This window comes from Pleuronectes platessa, chromosome 21 (assembly GCF_947347685.1).
Source record: "Pleuronectes platessa chromosome 21, fPlePla1.1, whole genome shotgun sequence".
NCBI lineage: Eukaryota > Metazoa > Chordata > Actinopteri > Pleuronectiformes > Pleuronectidae > Pleuronectes > Pleuronectes platessa.
The window spans coordinates 19,519,716-19,546,797 of record NC_070646.1 but is presented as its reverse complement, the minus strand read 5'-3'; the positions used below and the strand labels follow the sequence as shown (position 1 = coordinate 19,546,797).

At 43.1% G+C, this 27,082-nt stretch overlaps 17 non-coding genes across 17 annotated transcripts; 6 read left to right on the top strand and 11 right to left on the bottom strand.

Moving 5' to 3' along the window:
* Positions 1–427: 427 nt before the first annotated feature.
* On the bottom strand, positions 428–501 carry trnak-cuu (transfer RNA lysine (anticodon CUU)). Its single transcript has one exon. It is a non-coding gene; the product is annotated as a tRNA-Lys (tRNA).
* Positions 502–2,056: 1,555 nt separating this feature from the next.
* trnak-cuu (transfer RNA lysine (anticodon CUU)) lies at positions 2,057–2,130 on the bottom strand. Its single transcript has one exon. It is a non-coding gene; the product is annotated as a tRNA-Lys (tRNA).
* A 469-nt stretch (positions 2,131–2,599) lies between these two features.
* Positions 2,600–2,673, bottom strand: trnak-cuu (transfer RNA lysine (anticodon CUU)). Its single transcript has one exon. It is a non-coding gene; the product is annotated as a tRNA-Lys (tRNA).
* A 1,555-nt stretch (positions 2,674–4,228) lies between these two features.
* trnak-cuu (transfer RNA lysine (anticodon CUU)) lies at positions 4,229–4,302 on the bottom strand. The gene has a single exon. It is a non-coding gene; the product is annotated as a tRNA-Lys (tRNA).
* A 976-nt stretch (positions 4,303–5,278) lies between these two features.
* On the bottom strand, positions 5,279–5,352 carry trnak-cuu (transfer RNA lysine (anticodon CUU)). Its single transcript has one exon. It is a non-coding gene; the product is annotated as a tRNA-Lys (tRNA).
* A 786-nt stretch (positions 5,353–6,138) lies between these two features.
* Positions 6,139–6,212, bottom strand: trnak-cuu (transfer RNA lysine (anticodon CUU)). Its single transcript has one exon. It is a non-coding gene; the product is annotated as a tRNA-Lys (tRNA).
* A 469-nt stretch (positions 6,213–6,681) lies between these two features.
* On the bottom strand, positions 6,682–6,755 carry trnak-cuu (transfer RNA lysine (anticodon CUU)). Its single transcript has one exon. It is a non-coding gene; the product is annotated as a tRNA-Lys (tRNA).
* A 2,088-nt stretch (positions 6,756–8,843) lies between these two features.
* Positions 8,844–8,917, bottom strand: trnak-cuu (transfer RNA lysine (anticodon CUU)). Its single transcript has one exon. It is a non-coding gene; the product is annotated as a tRNA-Lys (tRNA).
* Positions 8,918–9,386: 469 nt separating this feature from the next.
* trnak-cuu (transfer RNA lysine (anticodon CUU)) lies at positions 9,387–9,460 on the bottom strand. The gene has a single exon. It is a non-coding gene; the product is annotated as a tRNA-Lys (tRNA).
* Positions 9,461–10,472: 1,012 nt separating this feature from the next.
* On the bottom strand, positions 10,473–10,546 carry trnak-cuu (transfer RNA lysine (anticodon CUU)). The gene has a single exon. It is a non-coding gene; the product is annotated as a tRNA-Lys (tRNA).
* Positions 10,547–15,295: 4,749 nt separating this feature from the next.
* On the bottom strand, positions 15,296–15,369 carry trnak-cuu (transfer RNA lysine (anticodon CUU)). Its single transcript has one exon. It is a non-coding gene; the product is annotated as a tRNA-Lys (tRNA).
* Positions 15,370–19,062: 3,693 nt separating this feature from the next.
* Positions 19,063–19,175, top strand: LOC128427769 (U5 spliceosomal RNA). The gene has a single exon (XR_008333618.1). It is a non-coding gene; the product is annotated as a U5 spliceosomal RNA (small nuclear RNA).
* Positions 19,176–19,355: 180 nt separating this feature from the next.
* On the top strand, positions 19,356–19,547 carry LOC128427570 (U2 spliceosomal RNA). Its single transcript, XR_008333462.1, has one exon. It is a non-coding gene; the product is annotated as a U2 spliceosomal RNA (small nuclear RNA).
* Positions 19,548–20,061: 514 nt separating this feature from the next.
* Positions 20,062–20,174, top strand: LOC128427719 (U5 spliceosomal RNA). The gene has a single exon (XR_008333574.1). It is a non-coding gene; the product is annotated as a U5 spliceosomal RNA (small nuclear RNA).
* A 180-nt stretch (positions 20,175–20,354) lies between these two features.
* Positions 20,355–20,546, top strand: LOC128427565 (U2 spliceosomal RNA). Its single transcript, XR_008333457.1, has one exon. It is a non-coding gene; the product is annotated as a U2 spliceosomal RNA (small nuclear RNA).
* Positions 20,547–21,060: 514 nt separating this feature from the next.
* Positions 21,061–21,173, top strand: LOC128427665 (U5 spliceosomal RNA). The gene has a single exon (XR_008333525.1). It is a non-coding gene; the product is annotated as a U5 spliceosomal RNA (small nuclear RNA).
* A 5,227-nt stretch (positions 21,174–26,400) lies between these two features.
* Positions 26,401–26,586, top strand: LOC128427657 (U2 spliceosomal RNA). Its single transcript, XR_008333521.1, has one exon. It is a non-coding gene; the product is annotated as a U2 spliceosomal RNA (small nuclear RNA).
* Positions 26,587–27,082: the final 496 nt, after the last annotated feature.

Below are 27,082 nucleotides of genomic sequence, written 5' to 3'. Positions count from 1 at the left end.
CAAGAATATGTTTAATGAGAAGTAAAACCCTCTACTTTGAAAACAACCTAGGTCTGAGAAAATTATCAGATTACAGAGTAAGTTTTACCCTTAACGTTTTTGACCACAAGTTCCTTGAACAAAACCAGCCTGAACCAGGCTGCCTAACTCTTTCGCCAGAAGATCAAGCACACTCATGCTATTCATTGGTTAGGGATCGAGTCTCTTGCAGTTTTCAATCCTAGTTTAGGATATAATCTAGACAAATTGATGGATTCAATCCAAAACTTAATTTTCTTATCAGCTGTAGATGTTTGATTGGTGTGTCTGAAACCTACGTTATATAAATGTTCTGATGTTTCCTTTCATAAGGAACAATGTAAGCTTTAGTAGAACTAAGACTTTGAACAACATGCAGTTGCTCAATTCCTATTCTTGAAAGCTCAATAGCCCAACGTGGGGCTCGAACCCACGACCCTGAGATTAAGAGTCTCATGCTCTACCGAACTGAGCTAGCCGGGCTTCTTCCATATAACCTCCCATCACAATAGAAACATCAAAATGCAAGAATATGTTTAATGAGAAGTAAAACCCTCTACTATGAAAACAACCTAGGTCTGAGAAAATTATCAGATTACAGAGTAAGTTTTACCCTTAACGTTTTTGACCACAAGTTCCTTGAACAAAACCAGCCTGAACCAGGCTGCCTAACTCTTTCGCCAGAAGATCAAGCACACTCATGCTATTCATTGGTTAGGGATCGAGTCTCTTGCAGTTTTCAATCCTAGTTTAGGATATAATCTAGACAAATTGAGGGATTCAATCCAAAACATAATTTTCTTATTAGCTGTAGATGTTTGATTGGTGTATATGAAACCTACGTTATATAAATGTTCTGATGTTTCCTTTAATAAGGAACAATTTAAGCTTTAGTAGAACTAAGACTTTGATCAACATGCGGGTGCTCAATTCCTATTCTTGAAAGCTCAATAGCCCAAAGTGGGGCTCGAACCCACGACCCTGAGATTAAGAGTCTCATGCTCTGCCGAACTGAGCTAGCCGGGCTTCTTCCTTATAACTTCCCATCACAATACAAACATCAAAATGCAAGAATATGTTTATTGAGAAGTAAAGCCCTCTAGTATGAAAACAACCTAGGTCTGAGAAAATGATCAGTTTACAGAGTAAGTTTTACCCTTAACGTTTTTGACCACAAGTTCCTTGAACAAAACCAGCCTGAACCAGGCTGCCTAACTCTTTCGCCAGAAGATCAAGCACACTCATGCTATTCATTGGTTAGGGATCGAGTCGCTTGCAGTTTGCAATTCTAGTTTAGGATATAATTTAGACAAATTGATGGATTCAATCCAAAACATAATTTTCTTATCAGCTTTAGATGTTTGATTGGTGTGTCTGAAACCTATGTTATGTATATGCTCTGATGTTTCCTTTAATAAGGAACAATTTAAGCTTTAGTAGAACTAAGACTTTGATCAGCATGCTGGTGCTCAATTCCTAATCTTAAAAGCTTCATAGCCCAACGTGGGGCTCGAACCCACGACCCTGACATTAAGAGTCTCATGCTCTACCGAATTTAGCTAGCCTGGCTTCTACCTTGAATCTTCACATCACGATGGAGATGTTAGAATGCAAGAATATATTTCATGAGAAGTAAAGCCCTCTAGTATGAAAACAACCTAGGTCTGAGAAAATGATCAGTTTACAGAGTAAGTTTTACCCTTAACGTTTTTGACCACAAGTTCCTTGAACAAAACCAGCCTGAACAAGGCTGCCTAACTCTTTCGCCAGAAGATCAAGCACACTCATGCTATTCATTGGTTAGGGATCGAGTCGCTTGCAGTTTGCAATTCTAGTTTAGGATATAATTTAGACAAATTGATGGATTCAATCCAAAACATAATTTTCTTATCAGCTGTAGATGTTTGATTGGTGTGTCTGAAACCTATGTTATGTATATGCTCTGATGTTTCCTTTAATAAGGAACAATTTAAGCTTTAGTAGAACTAAGACTTTGATCAGCATGCGGGTGCTCATTTCCTATTCTTAAAAGCTCAATAGCCCAACGTGGGGCTCGAACCCACGACCCTGAGATTAAGAGTCTCATGCTCTACCGAACTGAGCTAGCCGGGCTTCTTCCATATAACCTCCCATCACAATAGAAACATCAAAATGCAAGAATATGTTTAATGAGAAGTAAAACCCTCTACTATGAAAACAACCTAGGTCTGAGAAAATTATCAGATTACAGAGTAAGTTTTACCCTTAACGTTTTTGACCACAAGTTCCTTGAACAAAACCAGCCTGAACCAGGCTGCCTAACTCTTTCGCCAGAAGATCAAGCACACTCATGCTATTCATTGGTTAGGGATCGAGTCTCTTGCAGTTTTCAATCCTAGTTTAGGATATAATCTAGACAAATTGATGGATTCAATCCAAAACTTAATTTTCTTATCAGCTGTAGATGTTTGATTGGTGTGTCTGAAACCTACGTTATATAAATGTTCTGATGTTTCCTTTCATAAGGAACAATGTAAGCTTTAGTAGAACTAAGACTTTGAACAACATGCAGTTGCTCAATTCCTATTCTTGAAAGCTCAATAGCCCAACGTGGGGCTCGAACCCACGACCCTGAGATTAAGAGTCTCATGCTCTACCGAACTGAGCTAGCCGGGCTTCTTCCATATAACCTCCCATCACAATAGAAACATCAAAATGCAAGAATATGTTTAATGAGAAGTAAAACCCTCTACTATGAAAACAACCTAGGTCTGAGAAAATTATCAGATTACAGAGTAAGTTTTACCCTTAACGTTTTTGACCACAAGTTCCTTGAACAAAACCAGCCTGAACCAGGCTGCCTAACTCTTTCGCCAGAAGATCAAGCACACTCATGCTATTCATTGGTTAGGGATCGAGTCTCTTGCAGTTTTCAATCCTAGTTTAGGATATAATCTAGACAAATTGAGGGATTCAATCCAAAACATAATTTTCTTATTAGCTGTAGATGTTTGATTGGTGTATATGAAACCTACGTTATATAAATGTTCTGATGTTTCCTTTAATAAGGAACAATTTAAGCTTTAGTAGAACTAAGACTTTGATCAACATGCGGGTGCTCAATTCCTATTCTTGAAAGCTCAATAGCCCAAAGTGGGGCTCGAACCCACGACCCTGAGATTAAGAGTCTCATGCTCTGCCGAACTGAGCTAGCCGGGCTTCTTCCTTATAACTTCCCATCACAATACAAACATCAAAATGCAAGAATATGTTTATTGAGAAGTAAAGCCCTCTAGTATGAAAACAACCTAGGTCTGAGAAAATGATCAGTTTACAGAGTAAGTTTTACCCTTAACGTTTTTGACCACAAGTTCCTTGAACAAAACCAGCCTGAACCAGGCTGCCTAACTCTTTCGCCAGAAGATCAAGCACACTCATGCTATTCATTGGTTAGGGATCGAGTCGCTTGCAGTTTGCAATTCTAGTTTAGGATATAATTTAGACAAATTGATGGATTCAATCCAAAACATAATTTTCTTATCAGCTTTAGATGTTTGATTGGTGTGTCTGAAACCTATGTTATGTATATGCTCTGATGTTTCCTTTAATAAGGAACAATTTAAGCTTTAGTAGAACTAAGACTTTGATCAGCATGCTGGTGCTCAATTCCTAATCTTAAAAGCTTCATAGCCCAACGTGGGGCTCGAACCCACGACCCTGACATTAAGAGTCTCATGCTCTACCGAATTTAGCTAGCCTGGCTTCTACCTTGAATCTTCACATCACGATGGAGATGTTAGAATGCAAGAATATATTTCATGAGAAGTAAAGCCCTCTAGTATGAAAACAACCTAGGTCTGAGAAAATGATCAGTTTACAGAGTAAGTTTTACCCTTAACGTTTTTGACCACAAGTTCCTTGAACAAAACCAGCCTGAACAAGGCTGCCTAACTCTTTCGCCAGAAGATCAAGCACACTCATGCTATTCATTGGTTAGGGATCGAGTCGCTTGCAGTTTGCAATTCTAGTTTAGGATATAATTTAGACAAATTGATGGATTCAATCCAAAACATAATTTTCTTATCAGCTGTAGATGTTTGATTGGTGTGTCTGAAACCTATGTTATGTATATGCTCTGATGTTTCCTTTAATAAGGAACAATTTAAGCTTTAGTAGAACTAAGACTTTGATCAGCATGCGGGTGCTCATTTCCTATTCTTAAAAGCTCAATAGCCCAACGTGGGGCTCGAACCCACGACCCTGAGATTAAGAGTCTCATGCTCTACCGAACTGAGCTAGCCGGGCTTCTTCCATATAACCTCCCATCACAATAGAAACATCAAAATGCAAGAATATGTTTAATGAGAAGTAAAACCCTCTACTATGAAAACAACCTAGGTCTGAGAAAATTATCAGATTACAGAGTAAGTTTTACCCTTAACGTTTTTGACCACAAGTTCCTTGAACAAAACCAGCCTGAACCAGGCTGCCTAACTCTTTCGCCAGAAGATCAAGCACACTCATGCTATTCATTGGTTAGGGATCGAGTCTCTTGCAGTTTTCAATCCTAGTTTAGGATATAATCTAGACAAATTGATGGATTCAATCCAAAACATAATTTTCTTATCAGCTGTAGATGTTTGATTGGTGTGTCTGAAACCTACGTTATATAAATGTTCTGATGTTTCCTTTCATAAGGAACAATGTAAGCTTTAGTAGAACTAAGACTTTGAACAACATGCAGTTGCTCAATTCCTATTCTTGAAAGCTCAATAGCCCAACGTGGGGCTCGAACCCACGACCCTGAGATTAAGAGTCTCATGCTCTACCCAACTGAGCTAGCCTGGCTTCTTCCATATAACCTCCCATCACAATAGAAACATCAAAATGCAAGAATATGTTTAATGAGAAGTAAAACCCTCTACTATGAAAACAACCTAGCTCTGAGAAAATGATCAGATTACAGAGTAAGTTTTAACCTTAACGTTTTTGACCACAAGTTCCGTGAACAAAACCAGCCTGAACCATCTTGCCTAACTCTTTCGCCAGAAGATAAAACACATGCATGCTTGTTAATTGTTATGGCTTCAATCTGTTGCAGTTTTCCATTATAGTTAAGCTATATAAACTAGACAAATTGATGGATTCAATATATACATAATTTTCTGATCAGCCGTTGATGTTTAATTGGTGTGTGTGATACCTATGGAATGTATATGCTCTGATGTTTCCTTTAATAAAGAGTCTTTTAAGCTAAGACTTTTATTCTTAAAAGCTCAATAGCCCAACGTGGGGCTCGAACCCACGACCCTGAGATTAAGAGTCTCATGCTCTACCGAACTGAGCTAGCCGGGCTTCTTCCATATAACCTCCCATCACAATAGAAACATCAAAATGCAAGAATATGTTTAATGAGAAGTAAAACCCTCTACTATGAAAACAACCTAGGTCTGAGAAAATTATCAGATTACAGAGTAAGTTTTACCCTTAACGTTTTTCACCACAAGTTCCTTGAACAAAGCCTAACTCTTTCGCCAGAAGATCAAGCACACTCATGCTATTCATTTCAGCTTTAGTAGAACTAAGACTTTGAACAACATGCAGTTGCTCAATTCCTATTCTTGAAAGCTCAATAGCCCAACGTGGGGCTCGAACCCACGACCCTGAGATTAAGAGTCTCATGCTCTACCCAACTGAGCTAGCCTGGCTTCTTCCATATAACCTCCCATCACAATAGAAACATCAAAATGCAAGAATATGTTTAATGAGAAGTAAAACCCTCTACTATGAAAACAACCTAGCTCTGAGAAAATGATCAGATTACAGAGTAAGTTTTAACCTTAACGTTTTTGACCACAAGTTCCGTGAACAAAACCAGCCTGAACCATCTTGCCTAACTCTTTCGCCAGAAGATAAAACACATGCATGCTTGTTAATTGTTATGGCTTCAATCTGTTGCAGTTTTCCATTATAGTTAAGCTATATAAACTAGACAAATTGATGGATTCAATATATACATAATTTTCTGATCAGCCGTTGATGTTTAATTGGTGTGTGTGATACCTATGGAATGTATATGCTCTGATGTTTCCTTTAATAAAGAGTCTTTTAAGCTAAGACTTTTATTCTTAAAAGCTCAATAGCCCAACGTGGGGCTCGAACCCACGACCCTGAGATTAAGAGTCTCATGCTCTACCGAACTGAGCTAGCCGGGCTTCTTCCATATAACCTCCCATCACAATAGAAACATCAAAATGCAAGAATATGTTTAATGAGAAGTAAAACCCTCTACTATGAAAACAACCTAGGTCTGAGAAAATTATCAGATTACAGAGTAAGTTTTACCCTTAACGTTTTTGACCACAAGTTCCTTGAACAAAACCAGCCTGAACCAGGCTGCCTAACTCTTTCGCCAGAAGATCAAGCACACTCATGCTATTCATTGGTTAGGGATCGAGTCTCTTGCAGTTTTCAATCCTAGTTTAGGATATAATCTAGACAAATTGATGGATTCAATCCAAAACATAATTTTCTTATCAGCTTTAGATGTTTGATTGGTGTGTCTGAAACCTATGTTATGTATATGCTCTGATGTTTCCTTTAATAAGGAACAATTTAAGCTTTAGTAGAACTAAGACTTTGATCAGCATGGGGGTGCTCATTTCCTATTCTTAAAAGCTCAATAGCCCAACGTGGGGCTCGAACCCACGACCCTGAGATTAAGAGTCTCATGCTCTACCGAACTGAGCTAGCCGGGCTTCTTCCATATAACCTCCCATCACAATAGAAACATCAAAATGCAAGAATATGTTTAATGAGAAGTAAAACCCTCTACTATGAAAACAACCTAGGTCTGAGAAAATTATCAGATTACAGAGTAAGTTTTACCCTTAACGTTTTTGACCAAAAGTTTCGTGAACAATACCAGCCTGAACCAGGTTGCCTAACTCTTTCGCCAGAAGATCAAGCACACTCATGCTATTCATTGGTTAGGGATCGAGTCTCTTGCAGTTTTCAATCCTAGTTTAGGATATAATCTAGACAAATTGATGGATTCAATCCAAAACATAATATTCTTATCAGCTGTAGATGTTTGTTGGTGTGTTTGAAACGTACGTTATATAAATGTTCAGATTTTTCCTTTAATAAGGAACAATTTAAGCTTTAGTAGAACTAAGACTTTGATCAGCATGCGGGGGTGCTCATTTCCTATTCTTAAAAGCTCAATAGCCCAACGTGGGGCTCGAACCCACGACCCTGACATTAAGAGTCTCATGCTCTACCGAACTGAGCTAGCCGGGCTTCTTCCATATAACCTCCCATCACAATAGAAACATCAAAATGCAAGAATATGTTTAATGAGAAGTAAAACCCTCTACTATGAAAACAACCTAGGTCTGAGAAAATTATCAGATTACAGAGTAAGTTTTACCCTTAACGTTTTTGACCACAAGTTCCTTGAACAAAACCAGCCTGAACCAGGCTGCCTAACTCTTTCGCCAGAAGATCAAGCACACTCATGCTATTCATTGGTTAGGGATCGAGTCTCTTGCAGTTTTCAATCCTAGTTTAGGATATAATCTAGACAAATTGATGGATTCAATCCAAAACATAATTTTCTTATCAGCTGTAGATGTTTGATTGGTGTGTCTGAAACCTACGTTATATAAATGTTCTGATGTTTCCTTTCATAAGGAACAATGTAAGCTTTAGTAGAACTAAGACTTTGAACAACATGCAGTTGCTCAATTCCTATTCTTGAAAGCTCAATAGCCCAACGTGGGGCTCGAACCCACGACCCTGAGATTAAGAGTCTCATGCTCTACCCAACTGAGCTAGCCTGGCTTCTTCCATATAACCTCCCATCACAATAGAAACATCAAAATGCAAGAATATGTTTAATGAGAAGTAAAACCCTCTACTATGAAAACAACCTAGCTCTGAGAAAATGATCAGATTACAGAGTAAGTTTTAACCTTAACGTTTTTGACCACAAGTTCCGTGAACAAAACCAGCCTGAACCATCTTGCCTAACTCTTTCGCCAGAAGATAAAACACATGCATGCTTGTTAATTGTTATGGCTTCAATCTGTTGCAGTTTTCCATTATAGTTAAGCTATATAAACTAGACAAATTGATGGATTCAATATATACATAATTTTCTGATCAGCCGTTGATGTTTAATTGGTGTGTGTGATACCTATGGAATGTATATGCTCTGATGTTTCCTTTAATAAAGAGTCTTTTAAGCTAAGACTTTGATCAGCATTCTGGTGCTCAATTCCTAATCTTAAAAGCTTCATAGCCCAACGTGGGGCTCGAACCCACGACCCTGACATTAAGAGTCTCATGCTCTACCGAATTTAGCTAGCCTGGCTTCTACCTTGAAACTTCACATCACGATGGAGATGTTAGAATGCAAGAATATATTTCATGAGAAGTAAAGCCCTCTAGTATGAAAACAACCTAGGTCTGAGAAAATGATCAGTTTACAGAGTAAGTTTTACCCTTAACGTTTTTGACCACAAGTTCCTTGAACAAAACCAGCCTGAACCAGGCTGCCTAACTCTTTCGCCAGAAGATCAAGCACACTCATGCTATTCATTGGTTAGGGATCGAGTCGCTTGCAGTTTATAATTCTAGTTTAGGATATAATTTAGACAAATTGATGGATTCAATCCAAAACATAATTTTCTTATCAGCTTTAGATGTTTGATTGGTGTGTCTGAAACCTATGTTATGTATATGCTCTGATGTTTCCTTTAATAAGGAACAATTTAAGCTTTAGTAGAACTAAGACTTTGATCAGCATGCGGGTGCTCATTTCCTATTCTTAAAAGCTCAATAGCCCAACGTGGGGCTCGAACCCACGACCCTGAGATTAAGAGTCTCATGCTCTACCGAACTGAGCTAGCCGGGCTTCTTCCATATAACCTCCCATCACAATAGAAACATCAAAATGCAAGAATATGTTTAATGAGAAGTAAAACCCTCTACTATGAAAACAACCTAGGTCTGAGAAAATTATCAGATTACAGAGTAAGTTTTACCCTTAACGTTTTTGACCACAAGTTCCTTGAACAAAACCAGCCTGAACCAGGCTGGCTAACTCTTTCGCCAGAAGATCAAGCACACTCATGCTATTCATTGGTTAGGGATCGAGTCTCTTGCAGTTTTCAATCCTAGTTTAGGATATAATCTAGACAAATTGATGGATTCAATCCAAAACATAATTTTCTTATCAGCTGTAGATGTTTGATTGGTGTGTCTGAAACCTACGTTATATAAATGTTCTGATGTTTCCTTTCATAAGGAACAATGTAAGCTTTAGTAGAACTAAGACTTTGAACAACATGCAGTTGCTCAATTCCTATTCTTGAAAGCTCAATAGCCCAACGTGGGGCTCGAACCCACGACCCTGAGATTAAGAGTCTCATGCTCTACCGAACTGAGCTAGCCGGGCTTCTTCCATATAACCTCCCATCACAATAGAAACATCAAAATGCAAGAATATGTTTAATGAGAAGTAAAACCCTCTACTATGAAAACAACCTAGGTCTGAGAAAATTATCAGATTACAGAGTAAGTTTTACCCTTAACGTTTTTGACCACAAGTTCCTTGAACAAAACCAGCCTGAACCAGGCTGCCTAACTCTTTCGCCAGAAGATCAAGCACACTCATGCTATTCATTGGTTAGGGATCGAGTCTCTTGCAGTTTTCAATCCTAGTTTAGGATATAATCTAGACAAATTGAGGGATTCAATCCAAAACATAATTTTCTTATTAGCTGTAGATGTTTGATTGGTGTATATGAAACCTACGTTATATAAATGTTCTGATGTTTCCTTTAATAAGGAACAATTTAAGCTTTAGTAGAACTAAGACTTTGATCAGCATGCTGGTGCTCAATTCCTAATCTTAAAAGCTTCATAGCCCAACGTGGGGCTCGAACCCACGACCCTGACATTAAGAGTCTCATGCTCTACCGAATTTAGCTAGCCTGGCTTCTACCTTGAAACTTCACATCACGATGGAGATGTTAGAATGCAAGAATATATTTCATGAGAAGTAAAGCCCTCTAGTATGAAAACAACCTAGGTCTGAGAAAATGATCAGTTTACAGAGTAAGTTTTACCCTTAACGTTTTTGACCACAAGTTCCTTGAACAAAACCAGCCTGAACCAGGCTGCCTAACTCTTTCGCCAGAAGATCAAGCATACTCATGCTATTCATTGGTTAGGGATCGAGTTGCTTGCAGTTTGCAATTCTAGTTTAGGATATAATTTAGACAAATTGATGGATTCAATCCAAAACATAATTTTCTTATCAGCTTTAGATGTTTGATTGGTGTGTCTGAAACCTATGTTATGTATATGCTCTGATGTTTCCTTTAATAAGGAACAATTTAAGCTTTAGTAGAACTAAGACTTTGATCAGCATGCGGGTGCTCATTTCCTATTGTTAAAAGCTCAATAGCCCAACGTGGGGCTCGAACCCACGACCCTGAGATTAAGAGTCTCATGCTCTGCCGAACTGAGCTAGCCGGGCTTCTTCCTTATAACCTCCCATCACAATAGAAACATCAAAATGCAAGAATATGTTTAATGAGAAGTAAAACCCTCTACTATGAAAACAACCTAGGTCTGAGAAAATTATCAGATTACAGAGTAAGTTTTACCCTTAACGTTTTTGACCACAAGTTTCTTGAACAAAACCAGCCTGAACCAGGCTGCCTAACTCTTTCGCCAGAAGATCAAGCACACTCATGCTATTCATTGGTTAGGGATCGAGTCTCTTGCAGTTTTCAATCCTAGTTTAGGATATAATCTAGACAAATTGAGGGATTCAATCCAAAACATAATTTTCTTATCAGCTGTAGATGTTTGATTGGTGTATATGAAACCTACGTTATATAAATGTTCTGATGTTTCCTTTAATAAGGAACAATTTAAGCTTTAGTAGAACTAAGACTTTGATCAACATGCGGGTGCTCAATTCCTATTCTTGAAAGCTCAATAGCCCAAAGTGGGGCTCGAACCCACGACCCTGAGATTAAGAGTCTCATGCTCTGCCGAACTGAGCTAGCCGGGCTTCTTCCTTATAACTTCCCATCACAATTCAAACATCAAAATGCAAGAATATGTTTATTGAGAAGTAAAACCCTCTACTATGAAAACAACCTAGGTCTGAGAAAATTATCAGATTACAGAGTAAGTTTTACCCTTAACGTTTTTGACCAAAAGTTTCGTGAACAATACCAGCCTGAACCAGGTTGCCTAACTCTTTCGCCAGAAGATCAAGCACACTCATGCTATTCATTGGTTAGGGATCGAGTCTCTTGCAGTTTTCAATCCTAGTTTAGGATATAATCTAGACAAATTGATGGATTCAATCCAAAACATAATATTCTTATCAGCTGTAGATGTTTGTTGGTGTGTTTGAAACGTACGTTATATAAATGTTCAGATTTTTCCTTTAATAAGGAACAATTTAAGCTTTAGTAGAACTAAGACTTTGATCAGCATGCGGGGGTGCTCATTTCCTATTCTTAAAAGCTCAATAGCCCAACGTGGGGCTCGAACCCACGACCCTGAGATTAAGAGTCTAATGCTCTACCGAACTGAGGTAGCCGGGCTTCGTCCTTATAACTTCCCATCACAATACAAACATCAAAATGCAAGAATATGTTTAATGAGAAGTAAAACCCTCCACTATGAAAACAACCTAGGTCTGAGAAAATTATCAGATTACAGAGTAAGTTTTACCCTTAACGTTTTTCACCACAAGTTCCTTGAACAAAACCAGCCTGAACCAGGCTGCCTTACTCTTTCGCCAGAAGATCAAGCACACTCATGCTATTCATTGGTTAGGGATCGAGTCTCTTACAGTTTTCAATTCTAGTTTAGGATATAATCTAGACAAATTGATGGATTCAATCCAAAACATAATTTTCTCATCAGCTGTAGATGTCTGTTGGTGTGTTTGAAACGTACGTTATATAAATGTTCAGATTTTTCCTTTAATAAGGAACAATTTAAGCTTTAGTAGAACTAAGACTTTGAACAACATGCAGTTGCTCAATTCCTATTCTTGAAAGCTCAATAGCCCAACGTGGGGCTCGAACCCACTACCCTGAGATTAAGAGTCTCATGCTCTACCGAACTGAGCTAGCCTGGCTTCTTCAATATAACCTCCCATCACAATAGAAACATCAAAATGCAAGAATATGTTTAATGAGAAGTAAAACCCTCTACTATGAAAACAACCTAGCTCTGAGAAAATTATCAGATTACAGAGTAAGTTTTACCCTTAACGTTTTTGACCACAAGTTCTGTGAACAAAACCAGCCTGATCCATCTTGCCTAACTCTTTCGCCAGAAGATAAAACACATGCATGCTTGTTAACTGTTATGGCTTCAATCTGTTGCAGTTTTCCATTATAGTTAAGCTATATAAACTAGACAAATTGATGGATTCAATATATACATAATTTTCTGATCAGCCGTTGATGTTTAATTGGTGTGTGTGATACCTATGGAATGTATATGCTCTGATGTTTCCTTTAATAAAGAGTCTTTTAAGCTAAGACTTTGATCAGCATGCTGGTGCTCAATTCCTAATCTTAAAAGCTTCATAGCCCAACGTGGGGCTCGAATCCACTACCCTGACATTAAGAGTCTCATGCTCTACCGAATTTAGCTAGCCAGGCTTCTACCTTGAAACTTCACATCATGATGGAGATGTTAGAATGCAAGAATATATTTCATGAGAAGTAAAGCCCTCTAGTATGAAAACAACCTAGGTCTGAGAAAATGATCAGTTTACAGAGTAAGTTTTACCCTTAACGTTTTTGACCACAAGTTCCTTGAACAAAACCAGCCTGAACCAGGCTGCCTAACTCTTTCGCCAGAAGATCAAGCACACTCATGCTATTCATTGGTTAGGGATCGAGGCGCTTGCAGTTTTCAATTCTAGTTTAGGATATAATTTAGACAAATTGATGGATTCAATCCAAAACATAATATTCTTATCAGCTGTAGATGTTTGATTGGTGTGTCTGAAACCTATGTTATGTATATAGTCTGATGTTTCCTTTAATAAAGAACAATTTAAGCTTTAGTAGAACTAAGACTTTGATCAGCATGCTGGTGCTCCATAGCCCAACGTGTGGCTCGAACCCACGACCCTGAGATTAAGAGTCTCATGCTCTACCGAACTGAGCTAGCCGGGCTTCTTCCATATAACCTCCCATCACAATAGAAACATCAAAATGCAAGAATATGTTTAATGAGAAGTAAAACCCTCTACTATGAAAACAACCTAGCTCTGAGAAAATTATCAGATTACAGAGTAAGTTTTACCCCTAACGTTTTTGACCACAAGTTCCTTGAACAAAACCAGCCTGAACCAGGCTGCCTAACTCTTTCGCCAGAAGATCAAGCACACTCATGCTATTCATTGGTTAGGGATCGAGTCTCTTGCAGTTTTCAATCCTAGTTTAGGATATAATCTAGACAAATTGATGGATTCAATCCAAAACATAATTTTCTTATCAGCTGTAGATGTTTGATTGGTGTATCTGAAACCTACGTTATATAAATGTTCAGATTTTTCCTTTAATAAGGAACAATTTAAGCTTTAGTAGAACTAAGACTTTGAACAACATGCAGTTGCTCAATTCCTATTTTTGAAAGCTCAATAGCCCAACGTGGGGCTCGAACCCACTACCCTGAGATTAAGAGTCTCATGCTCTACCGAACTGAGCTAGCCTGGCTTCTTCAATATAACCTCCCATCACAATAGAAACATCAAAATGCAAGAATATGTTTAATGAGAAGTAAAACCCTCTACTATGAAAACAACCTAGCTCTGAGAAAATTATCAGATTACAGAGTAAGTTTTACCCTTAACGTTTTTGACCACAAGTTCCGTGAACAAAACCAGCCTGATCCATCTTGCCTAACTCTTTCGCCAGAAGATAAAACACATGCATGCTTGTTAACTGTTATGGCTTCAATCTGTTGCAGTTTTCCATTATAGTTAAGCTATATAAACTAGACAAATTGATGGATTCAATATATACATAATTTTCTGATCAGCCGTTGATGTTTAATTGGTGTGTGTGATACCTATGGAATGTATATGCTCTGATGTTTCCTTTAATAAAGAGTCTTTTAAGCTAAGACTTTGATCAGCATGCTGGTGCTCAATTCCTAATCTTAAAAGCTTCATAGCCCAACGTGGGGCTCGAATCCACTACCCTGACATTAAGAGTCTCATGCTCTACCGAATTTAGCTAGCCAGGCTTCTACCTTGAAACTTCACATCATGATGGAGATGTTAGAATGCAAGAATATATTTCATGAGAAGTAAAGCCCTCTAGTATGAAAACAACCTAGGTCTGAGAAAATGATCAGTTTACAGAGTAAGTTTTACCCTTAACGTTTTTGACCACAAGTTCCTTGAACAAAACCAGCCTGAACCAGGCTGCCTAACTCTTTCGCCAGAAGATCAAGCACACTCATGCTATTCATTGGTTAGGGATCGAGGCGCTTGCAGTTTTCAATTCTAGTTTAGGATATAATTTAGACAAATTGATGGATTCAATCCAAAACATAATATTCTTATCAGCTGTAGATGTTTGATTGGTGTGTCTGAAACCTATGTTATGTATATAGTCTGATGTTTCCTTTAATAAAGAACAATTTAAGCTTTAGTAGAACTAAGACTTTGATCAGCATGCTGGTGCTCCATAGCCCAACGTGTGGCTCGAACCCACGACCCTGAGATTAAGAGTCTCATGCTCTACCGAACTGAGCTAGCCGGGCTTCTTCCATATAACCTCCCATCACAATACAAACATCAAAATGCAAGAATATGTTTAATGAGAAGTAAAACCCTCTACTATGAAAACAACCTAGCTCTGAGAAAATTATCAGATTACAGAGTAAGTTTTACCCCTAACGTTTTTGACCACAAGTTCCTTGAACAAAACCAGCCTGAACCAGGCTCCCTAACTCTTTCGCCAGAAGATCAAGCACACTCATGCTATTCATTGGTTAGGGATCGAGTCTCTTGCAGTTTTCAATCCTAGTTTAGGATATAATCTAGACAAATTGATGGATTCAATCCAAAACATAATTTTCTTATCAGCTGTAGATGTTTGATTGGTGTATCTGAAACGTACGTTATATAAATGTTCTGATGTTTCCTTTAATAAGGAACAATTTAAGCTTTAGTAGAACTAAGACTTTGATCAACATGCGGGTGCTCAATTCCTATTCTTGAAAGCTCAATAGCCCAAAGTGGGGCTCGAACCCACGACCCTGAGATTAAGAGTCTCACGCTCTGCCCAACTGAGCTAGCCGGGCTTCTTCCTTATAACTTCCCATCACAATACAAACATCAAAATGCAAGAATATGTTTAATGAGAAGTAAAACCCTCTACTATGAAAACAACCTAGGTCTGAGAAAATTATCAGATTACAGAGTAAGTTTTACCCTTAACGTTTTTGACCACAAGTTCCGTGAACAAAACCAGCCTGAACCATCTTGCCTAACTCTTTCGCCAGAAGATAAAACACATGCATGCTTGTTAACTGTTATGGCTTCAATCTGTTGCAGGTTTCCATTATAATTAAGCTATATAAACTAGACAAATTGATGGATTCAATATATACATAATTTTCTGATCAGCCGTTGATGTTTAATTGGTGTGTGTGATACCTATGGAATGTATATGCTCTGATGTTTCCTTTAATAAAGAGTCTTTTAAGCTAAGACTTTGATCAGCATGCTGGTGCTCAATTCCTAATCTTAAAAGCTTCATAGCCCAACGTGGGGCTCGAACCCACGACCCTGACATTAAGAGTCTCATGCTCTACCGAATTTAGCTAGCCAGGCTTCTACCTTGAAACTTCACATCACGATGGAGATGTTAGAATGCAAGAATATATTTCATGAGAAGTAAAGCCTTCTAGTATGAAAACAACCTAGGTCTGAGAAAATGATCAGTTTACAGAGTAAGTTTTACCCTTTTTTTTACCCAATACAAATAATTTTTAGAAAAAACGTGTGCCACCTCATTTTCTTCTTCTTCTTCTTCTTCTTCTTCTTCTTCTTCTTGTCGTTCGCATCACCGAGCAACAACAGGCTCGAGTACGCGCCGCCGAAGATATTGTCGATATTCATGTTTGCCCCCCCCCCACACACACACGCGCACACACACACGCGCACACACACACGCGCACACACACACGCGCACACACACACGCGCTCACACACACGCGCTCACACACACGCGCTCACACACACGCGCTCACTCGCGCCAGGCCGCTGTCCTTTCCGACAGTACATGCCCAGCAAGCCGGCGAAATACGGGATCAAGTCGTGGGTGGCGTGCGACGCCAGATCAAGCTACGCTTGGAAGATGCAAGTCTACACCGGAAAGCCGAGCGGCGGGCGTCCGGAGAGGAACCTGGGGCTGCGGGTTGTGCTCGACCTCACGGAGGGACTGAGCGGGCGCAACGTCACGTGCGACAATTACTTCACCTCCTACGAACTCACGCGGCAGCTCCTGGAGAGGAACGTCACCGTGGTCGGCACGGTTCGGAAGAACAAGCCCGAGCTCCCGCCCCGTTTGCTCGCCGTCAAGGGACGAGCGGCGTTCTCCTCCGTGTTCGCCTTCACGCCCGCCGCCACTCTGGTGTCGTACGTCCCGAGGAAGAAAAACAGGAACGTGGTGCTCCTGAGCACGCGGCACTCGGAGGCCGACGTCAGCGACCGCGCGGACGGCAAACCGGTCGTCGTCCTGGACTACAACCGCAACAAAGGAGGCGTGGACAACCTGGACAAGGTGATCGGAACGTACAGCTGCAGGAGGATGACCGCGCGCTGGCCCCTGGTCGTCTTCCACAACATCCTCGACGTCTCTTCCTACAACGCCTTTGTGATATGGCGAGAGGTCAACCCCGACTGGATGCCGGGCAAGCGGAACAAGCGCAGGGTGTTCCTCGAGCGGCTAGGAAAGGCTCTCGTGGCGCCTTACATCGCGCGGCGGGAGCGCGTTCCACGCACCGAGGCGTCCGCCGCGGTCGTGAAAGTGGCCGCGGCCGCCGCAGCCAAAGCCGCAACCGCCGCCGAGCAGAGAGACGACGCTCGGCCCGAGCGTCCGGCTGCCCCTCCGGCCCTAGTCCCGCAGCGACAAGAACAAAGACAGCAACAGCAACAATCCCAGGGTCCGGCCTCCAGTCTAGCCCTGGCCGTCGCGGCCGCCGCGGCCCCGCTCGCCGCAAGCAAGAGGAAGAGGTGTCAGATATGCCCCAGGAACAAGGACTGTAAAACTCACACAAAGTGCCGCGGGTGTGACAAATACATCTGCAAGGGCTGTTCCCTTTTCTATTGCCCTTCTTGCGCGTGCTGATGTGTGGTGGGCTGTGCGTGTGCACGTGTGCGCGTGCGTTTATATAAAAATAAAAATGTGTTTTTTTTTCTTCTTCTTCTTCTTCTTCTTCTTCTTCTTCTCCTCACGGAGCAAGAACAGGCTCGAGGACACGACGCGGGAAACCGGACAGGCCCGGCTCCGCGAGTCTCAGGGTCACGGGGACGCCGATGGGAGAGACTTCGGGTCTCAGAGACCCAGGTCGATGAGACTCGCCAACGCGGGCATCCCAGGGGTCCTACGTCACACCGGCACGCAACTCGGAGCGGGTGTGACAAATACATCTGCAAGGGCTGTTCGCTTTTCTATTGCCCTTCGTGCGCGAGCTGATGTGTGGTGGGCTGTGCGTGTGCGCGTGCGTCTGTGTGTTTGAAGCAGGGTATTGCAAACAAGCGTTAGTCAAATCGCTACCCAAACGCTCACAGCCAACAGCATGGGGAAGCAGGGACAACACGAGGGTTAAAGGTGAATTCTACACTGGGTCAATGAAACTGAGGGAATGGCCTGGCAGAGTTTGACAAGTGTGCAAAACCGCTCTGATGACTCACTGCCTTGTGAAGTGATCATGCATGACTCTGAACGGGGTCACAATGAGCTTCAACTGGATTCCAAATTGAATCAGAAGCGTTTGTCAAAAACTGAAACTGGTTTTCACTCAAGATCCTCTGGGAGACTTGGTGAGAAAGCAGAGTCAGCTTTTTGGACCCAATGTAAGTGGTTCAGGGATGTATCGCTTAAAAAGGCTTAAAAGCCAATCACTAGTCAGGGCAGGAGCAAATAAAGACTTGTATAATTTTGGTTGGCAGATGGGGGCGTGGTAGGAATGTTGTATACTAGAATCTGACATGCGGAAAGCAAAGAGAGGCCCACCGCGTAGGTGGTGACTGTGACCGAGAGGTAGTGATGGCGAGATGAAGCTTCATGAAGCTTTGAAGCTTTCCATACAATTGGTTCGCTCATGGGCCGAAGCTTCATGGTGCTTCATTTGCTCTACTGCGCCATCAAGTGGACATTAAATGTAATGTAATTATAATGAAACCATGGCTTTGGTGTGTGAGGCTTTGAATTGAATAAACAAATTAATGATGTTTGTGATGCCAATACACGTACAAAATGGATAACAGTTAATTTATTTTTATTTAAAAACATCAGCTTCTCAACAGTGCTGGGTTTCAGGCGGATTAATTTTTTTGAAATAATTTCGCCTGCTTTAGAAACTATCATTTCACAGCGCACAGATGATGCTGGGGTACAAAGAAGAGATACCGCAAGTTTGTACAACTTAGGAAATAAATTCCTTTTCTCCCTGCAATACTCAGAATATATTGCAAGCAAACGCACAATAAAGTCCCAAGACAAGTAGTGTGGGGGGGAATCCATTGCGTTTCGCGGCCCCTTTTATTTTGAATCACACACCAAACCCGCGAACCCTTTTCTGAATCAGTGACGTGCTCGGCCGGCTCGCGAGGCTTCGAACGTCATCACATACGTCATCAACACAAGCCTCGATACGCGCTTCATAAAAATCATCCTCGATTACTCGACACACGCTTCGAAGCCTCGACACGGGAGGACACATCACTACCGAGAGGCTCCTCCGCTGCTCTCGAACAGAGGGCCATGCTGACTCTGGTTTCTCTTCATAACGCACAAGTCTTTCGCCTTTTACTAAAGACTTCCGTGGAGAGGAACAAACATGAGTTGAATCTATTTTTGGCAGGCTTTGCTTTATGGCTGAGCCTTATGAAATTGTGAAAAGTCAAAGAATTGTCTAGGTCAGAAATCAAGTGTCCACAAAGGAGAGCTTAGGCGGAGGTGATGAGCAGCAGCCATTGTTATGCACACCTACAAACGGGGTACCACAGCAAGGGAGATTTGCGCCAAGAGTTTGGCGTGGACATCCAACACTTGTGGATTATCGCTTCTCGGCCTTTTGGCTAAGATCAATTGTAGTATCTGTTCTTATCAGTTTAATATCTGATATGTCCTTTATATGAGGACTACATATTAAGCAGATTTTTGGCAAAAGGAGCAGAAATTTGGAGCTTGCTCCCTTCTCTCCATGCATCGACCTAGCATTGCAGTGCCGCTGGGAACGGTGCACTCTGTTCTTACCTTGTAGAAAAGCAAACACTCAAACAATTGTGGAGTTTTAAAGGTGAATTCTACACTGGGTCAATGAAACTGAGGGAATGGCCTGGCAGAGTTTGACAAGTGTGCAAAACCGCTCTGATGACTCACTGCTTTGTGAAGTGATCATGCATGACTCTGCACGGGGTCACAATGAGCTTCAACTGGATTCCAAATTGAATCAGAAGCGTTTGTCAAAAACTGAAACTGGTTTTCACTCAAGATCCTCTGGGAGACTTGGTGAGAAAGCAGAGTCAGCTTTTTGGACCCAATGTAAGTGGTTCAGGGATGTATCGCTTAAAAAGGCTTAAAAGCCAATCACTAGTCAGGGTAGGAGCAAATAAAGACTTGTATAATTTTCGTTGGCAGATGGGGGCGTGGTGGGAATGTTGTATGCTAGAATCTGACATGCGGAAAGCAAAGAGAGGCCCACCGCGTAGGTGGTGACTGTGACCGAGAGGCTCCTCCGCTGCTCTCGAACAGAGGGCCATGCTGACTCTGGTTTCTCTTCATAACGCACAAGTCTTTCGCCTTTTACTAAAGACTTCCGTGGAGAGGAACAAACTAGAGTTGAATCTATTTTTGGCAGGCTTTGCTTTATGGCTGAGCCTTATGAAATTGTGAAAAGTCAAAGAATTGTCTAGGTCAGAAATCAAGTGTCCACAAAGGAGAGCTTAGGCGGAGGTGATGAGCAGCAGCCATTGTTATGCACACCTACAAACGGGGTACCACAGCAAGGGAGAATTGCGCCAAGAGCTTGGCGTGGACATCCAACACTTGTGGATTATCGCTTCTCGGCCTTTTGGCTAAGATCAAGTGTAGTATCTGTTCTTATCAGTTTATTATCTGATATGTCCTCTAAATGAGGACTACATATTAAGCAGATTTTTGGCAAGAGGAGCAGAAATTTGGAGCTTGCTCCCTTCTCTCCATGCATCGACCTAGCATTGCAGTGCTGCTGGGAACGGTGCACTCTGTTCTTACCTTGTAGAAAAGCAAAAACTCAAACAATTGTGGAGTTTTAAAGGTGAATTCTACACTGGGTCAATGAAACTGAAGGAATGGCCTGGCAGAGTTTGACAAGTGTGCAAAACCGCTCTGATGACTCACTGCCTTGTGAAGTGATCATGCATGACTCTGCACGGGGTCACAATGAGCTTCAACTGGATTCCAAATTGAATCAGAAGCGTTTGTCAAAAACTGAAACTGGTTTTCACTCAAGATCCTCTGGGAGACTTGGTGAGAAAGCAGAGTCAGCTTTTTGGACCCAATGTAAGTGGTTCAGGGATGTATCGCTTAAAAAGGCTTAAAAGCCAATCACTAGTCAGGGCAGGAGCAAATAAAGACTTGGATAATTTTGGTTGGCAGATGGGGGCGTGGTGGGAATGTTGTATACTAGAATCTGACATGCGGAAAGCAAAGAGAGGCCCACCGCGTAGGTGGTGACTGTGACCGAGAGGCTCCTCAGCTGCTCTCGAACAGAGGGCCATGCTTACTCTGGTTTCTCTTCATAACGCACAAGTCTTTCGCCTTTTACTAAAGACTTCCGTGGAGAGGAACAAACATGAGTTGAATCTATTTTTGGCAGGCTTTGCTTTATGGCTGAGCCTTATGAAATTGTGAAAAGTCAAAGAATTGTCTAGGTCAGAAATCAAGTGTCCACAAAGGAGAGCTTAGGCGGAGGTGATGAGCAGCAGCCATTGTTATGCACACCTACAAACGGGGTACCACAGCAAGGGAGATTTGCGCCAAGAGCTTGGCGTGGACATCCAACACTTGTGGATTATCGCTTCTCGGCCTTTTGGCTAAGATCAAGTGGAGAAACGGCAACAAAGTTGGACGAAGAAGGAACACAGCTGACAAAAAGATGGCCCCAACGGCCTCCAAGGAACAGACGAGCCCAAAGGTCGGTGTAAGGTTCACGATACGTTTCCAGGCGGAGACGGTGGAGGAACACCTGATTTCGAGAGACTGGTTCTGCAAAAATGTCATCTTGGAACAACTGAGGTTGAAGGTAGAAGATGTATACTGCATCCAGTGGAATCAGCCAGAAAAAGCGTTTGACGTTACCCTGGTAAGCGAGGATGTGTATTCAAGAGTGGCTGAAGCCTGTAGAAAGGAGGCTGGGACAAGATTCATAGCCGGTTACAAGATTTTGAACCTGGACAGACCAAATTTCAGAACTGTCACGGTGCATACGTACAACCCCTTCGTCACCGACCGAGCGCTAGTTGCTTTTTTGGGACAGCACGGAGAGGTTGTGACTAGTGCTAGGTATGTAAAAGACATGAGGGGATTCTGGACTGGAAGAAGGCAGTTCCAAGTGCTGCTGAACCCTGACCCAGAAGGACCTGGAGGACTGAAGCATCCACCTGCTCTTTTCAGCCTTGGTGGGGACCGCGGTTACCTGTTTTACGCCCGGCAACCAGCTTTCTGTAGGCGTTGCAGGCAGTCTGGCCATACAGAGGCAGGCTGTTCCGTAGCCGGCTGCCATACCTGTGGCCAAGGGGGCCATGAGGCTAAAGAGTGCACAGGGCCCAAGGCCTGTCATGGATTAGGTGAAATGGGCCACCTGTACCGCAACTGTCCAAGCCGGAGGAGGACCTTCGCGGAAGTGGCCAAGTCCAATGGAGAACCGGAGAAAGCAAAGGATCCAGGAAAGGGACGCGTGCCTATAGAGAATGGCTTATGCACACCGGTACATTTTTCTGAGATTGGAACAGAGGAAGTCCCCCTGGAGAAAGGAACAAAAGGCAGTGCCACCGGGGAGAGCGAAGCCCAGGTGACCTGTGACAACGCAGGGGGAGAATTTCCTCCCATCAGCCCAGATCCAGCCACCTCCAAGATCAAGAAGGGGGCAAGGAAAGGATCACAGGTTTTCGGAGGGGGTAAGACAATTAGAAGCGGAGAGAGTAAGGAGGGAGGCCATAGTAAAAAGTCAAAGGGGGAAGGCAATGGGGCAGAGGGACAAGACCAAGAGAAGGGAGTTGGTGGTGGGATGGTTAGTGGGGTAGAGCAGCAAAGAAGGGCTGCAGAGGAGGGAGGACATCAGGAGCAGGAAGGGGGTAACATAGGGCTAGGTAAGGGTGGGGAGGCTATGGAGCATATTGGAGGAGACCCAGGTGAGCTGTCAAACGTATGTTGTGGGCTGGAGCTGGATTTACCTCCAGACCTGCTCAACATACTATCCCCTACGGGGGAAGATGCATATGAGGGACCCAACAGGCCATCAACATCGCCTAATCCAATGCCCTTTTCCTGGGCGGACCAGATGGAGAGGGAGGACTTCTTCTTGCCGTAGGGAGGTTGTATTTGGGGGGGGGATTGTTTTGATGCAGTAAAGAATTTAAAAATACAAATTATAATGGCTGTAGTAAAGATGCTTTCATTAAATGTAAGAGGAATGAGGGACACGTTTAAAAGAAGGGTTGTTTATGATTTTGTGGACCATCTGCTTGTTGATATTTGTTTATTGCAGGAGGTTCATTTAAGGGACATAGGGGATGTAGCGAAATTCTCAAGGGAGTGGACGAAAGGGGATTCAATCTGGAGTGTGGGAGGGGTCCACTCTACAGGTGTAGGGGTATTGTTTGGGGTTAAAGAGATTAGGGTGGAGGATGTGTTCATAATAGTCCAAGGGAGGATAATGGGTGCTGACATCACATGGGGGACAAACAAGCTGAGGGTTGTTGTGGTGTATGGACCACAAACTCAGAGGGAAAGACAAGAAATGTTTGGTTTAGTAGAGTCACACCTGGCCACCAATAGGCAGGTTATTGTAGGTGGGGATTTCAATGTGCAGTTAGGCAAGGGGGGGGACATCAGCGATATTTATATCTCCCACCTCATGGCTAGACACGGGTTAGTAGATGGGGGGAGGATGGTCAGGCCACTGGCAGACGGTCCCACATGGCGTAATTCACGCGGTATGTATAGACGTCTTGACTACGTGTTTGTCTCAAAGTCTATGATGTTGGTATCAGGTCGACTGCTCCCTGTGTTTTTCTCTGACCATGATGGGCTGCTGTTTGAGGTGCGCCTGTGCCTGCCTGTTTTTGGGCGTGGGTACTGGCGCCTAAATATAAAAATACTAGAAGAGGACATGTTCAAACGAAGTTTTGAACTGTTTTTCAAAAAACTTTTAGGACTCAGACCATTGTGTACTGGAGTGATGGAGTGGTGGGAAGTAGCCAAGAAACGCATGAAAATGTTTTGCGACAGTTACTCTAAAAACAAGGCGAGGTTGGCAAAGAGAGCGGTGTTTCGCTTACAGCGCCTCCTCGAGCTCGAATACAGCAAAGGAAACAGCACTGGCACAGTAAATCAGTGGGCTTGTGACTCCCTAAAAGCAAAGCTTAGGGAGGTCTTTGAGGGTAGGGCCCGGGCTTACCTGTTGCTGGCACGACGAAATTACCTGGAGAAGCACGAGACATGTTCCGCTGCTTTCTTTAGCTCAATACGGGCAGACAGGAAAAGACAGGTACAGACCGGGATCAGGAACAAGCAGGGTGTGGTAGTGTCGGAGGCAGCTGAGATGGTGGGGGCTGCTACTGACCACTACCGCACAAGTTTCCAGGAGAAAGAGGTAGATGTAGGGGGAGGGGAGTACTTCCTGAACTTACTGACCAAGCAGGTGCCGTCGGACATAGCACAGACTTTGGAGGCCCCGCTCACCCTCAAAGAGCTCGAGGTTGCCCTTGGTAAAATGAACAGGCGGAAGGTGCCTGGCATCGACGGACTGCCGGTGGAGTTTTATCTCAAGTTCTGGGAGATTCTCGGGCCGGTAGTGTTGGAGGTGTTGTCCACAGTGCTTCTCACAGGTGCAATGGGAGGGACTATGGCTACAGGCGTGATCTCCCTTCTGTTTAAAAAAGGAGATGGCACCGACCTCGGGAACTGGCGGCCACTGACCATGTTGTGTGTTGACTATAAACTCCTGGCTAAGGTCCTAGCGGATCGTCTGGGCACAGCGCTTCCACACGTGGTCCATGTGGACCAAACGTGTGGGGTGGCGGGGCGCACTGTGAGATGGAATCTCCAGCTAATACGAGACGCTGCCGCTTGGGCGAAAGACAGACACCTGCCATTGATGGTGGTGGGTCTCGACCAGGCAAAGGCCTTTGACAGGGTTCACTGGGGCTTTATGTTTAGGGTATTGGAAAGGTTAGGCTTTAACAAGGGTTTTGTCGGATGGTTGTGCACATTATACACAGGTGTGGGGAGCACAGTGGCAGTCAACGGTCACTTAGGGGAAGTTTTCAGGTTGCATTCAGGGGTAAGACAGGGCTGCCCACTCTCACCGCTGCTCTACATCCTTTACATAGAGCCCCTGGCGGCAGCTATTAGGGCTGACCCAGGGGTGAAAGGTTTCCTGGTTCCCGGCAGCAGAGGCCTGCGGGTCAAGCTGTCACAGTATGCAGACGACACCACACTGCTGCTGGACAGTGATGAGAGCCTGATCCGATCCTTAGAGATTTTTCAGGACTTTGGACGGGTGTCTGGAGCAAGACTGAATCACGCTAAGTCCTCAGTCAAGTTCTTTGGGAGCTGGATAGAAAGGACGGATGTACCGGGAGGGTTGTCGCTCTGCACAGGTCACCTGAAGATACTAGGGGTCAGCTTTGAGACAGCCAACAGTGCCACGATCAACTGGACCAAGCGAATAACAGCAGTCCAGAAGAGGCTCGCACTCTGGAAGAGCAGGTGTCTGACCTTTATAGGGAAAGTACTTTTACTGAAGGTAGACATTCTGCCATCCCTCCTATATTTGGCATACATTTACCCACTGCCAATCAGCATGAGGAGACCTCTCATGCGCCTCGTGTTCGATTTCATATGGGGGGGGGGATACGAATATGTGGCGAGGACTCGCATGCTGGCTGGTATCGAAGCAGGAGGGAGGGATGTGCCACACCTCCCGCTGAAGCTGGACTGCATTTTTGTTTCTTCCTTGTGTAGGGAACTATCATTTCCGATAGAGCACCCCTCAGGCTACTTTTTACGGCTCTATTTCGCGTACCAGGCTAGGGGGTTGTTTGTCTGGAACAATTTGGCACCCAGGGTGGAGCAGCAGCCATGGCATTACAACCATGCAGCCAGGTGGTTGCAGGCTCATCCTGAAGCCTCAAACAGAGAATTAAAAATAGATCACAGAGCCCTCTACAGAGAGGTAAGCAAGGGAGTGGTCGCACCTCCGGTGGTGGGGACCCCGAAAGAGATTTGGAGGGGGATTCAGCCAAGGGGGCTTGACAATGAGCTAAAAGACATAAATTGGTTATGCCTGCACAAATGCCTGCCAGTGCGGGAAACCATGTACCGGCATGGGTTGGCAAGATCCCCTGTGTGCCCTCGGAAAACCTGTCCAGGGGAGGAAACGGTTAGGCATGTCATGTGGGACTGTCCAATTGCAAAGGTAGTATGGGGTAAAGTGGGGGAACGGCTAGGGCAGGTAGTCCGAGGATTTAATTTGAACTGGGACAGGGTTGAAAGAGGTTTAGGCTCAGGAAATTTCCCAATGTGGTATATCATTAGTAGTACAAAGAGGATTATGTGGTCGGCCAGGCAAGATCTGGTAAAGAGAAATAAAGACAACGGTGTGGAAGGGATCATGAGGAGGGTGGAAGCTGAGGTAAAGGGAAAAATCAAAAGGGACATGGAGAAGTGGGGGAAGCATGCAGCCCTAGAAAGGTGGAAGGGAGGGTTTGGGTACATATGGTGAACTAAGAGTGAGGTCAAAGGGATTTCTTTGGTTTGTTTTTGTTTTTTGTTTTAGTTTTTTTTTAACCTTTAATATTGCAATATAGACCGGGTAGGTTATGAAAAATAAAGATTTATACCTGCAAAGGCTCACAATCAAGTGTAGTATCTGTTCTTATCAGTTTAATATCTGATATGTCCTCTATATGAGGACTACATATTAAGCAGATTTTTGGCAAGAGGAGCAGAAATTTGGAGCTTGCTCCCTTCTCTCCACGCATCGACCTAGCATTGCAGTGCCGCTGGGAACGGTGCACTCTGTTCTTACCTTGTAGAAAAGCAAACAATTGTGGAGTTTTAAAGGTGAATTCTACACTGGGTCAATGAAACTGAGGGAATGGCCTGGCAGAGTTTGACAAGTGTGCAAAACCGCTCTGATGACTCACTGCCTTGTGAAGTGATCATGCATGACTCTGCACGGGGTCACAATGAGCTTCAACTGGATTCCAAATTGAATCAGAAGCGTTTGTCAAAAACTGAAACTGGTTTTCACTCAAGATCCTCTGGGAGACTTGGTGAGAAAGCAGAGTCAGCTTTTTGGACCCAATGTAAGTGGTTCAGGGATGTATCGCTTAAAAAGGCTTAAAAGCCAATCACTAGTCAGGGCAGGAGCAAATAAAGACTTGTATAATTTTGGTTGGCAGATGGGGGCGTGGTGGGAATGTTGTATACTAGAATCTGACATGCGGAAAGCAAAGAGAGGCCCACCGCGTAGGTGGTGACTGTGACCGAGAGGCTCCTCCGCTGCTCTCGTACAG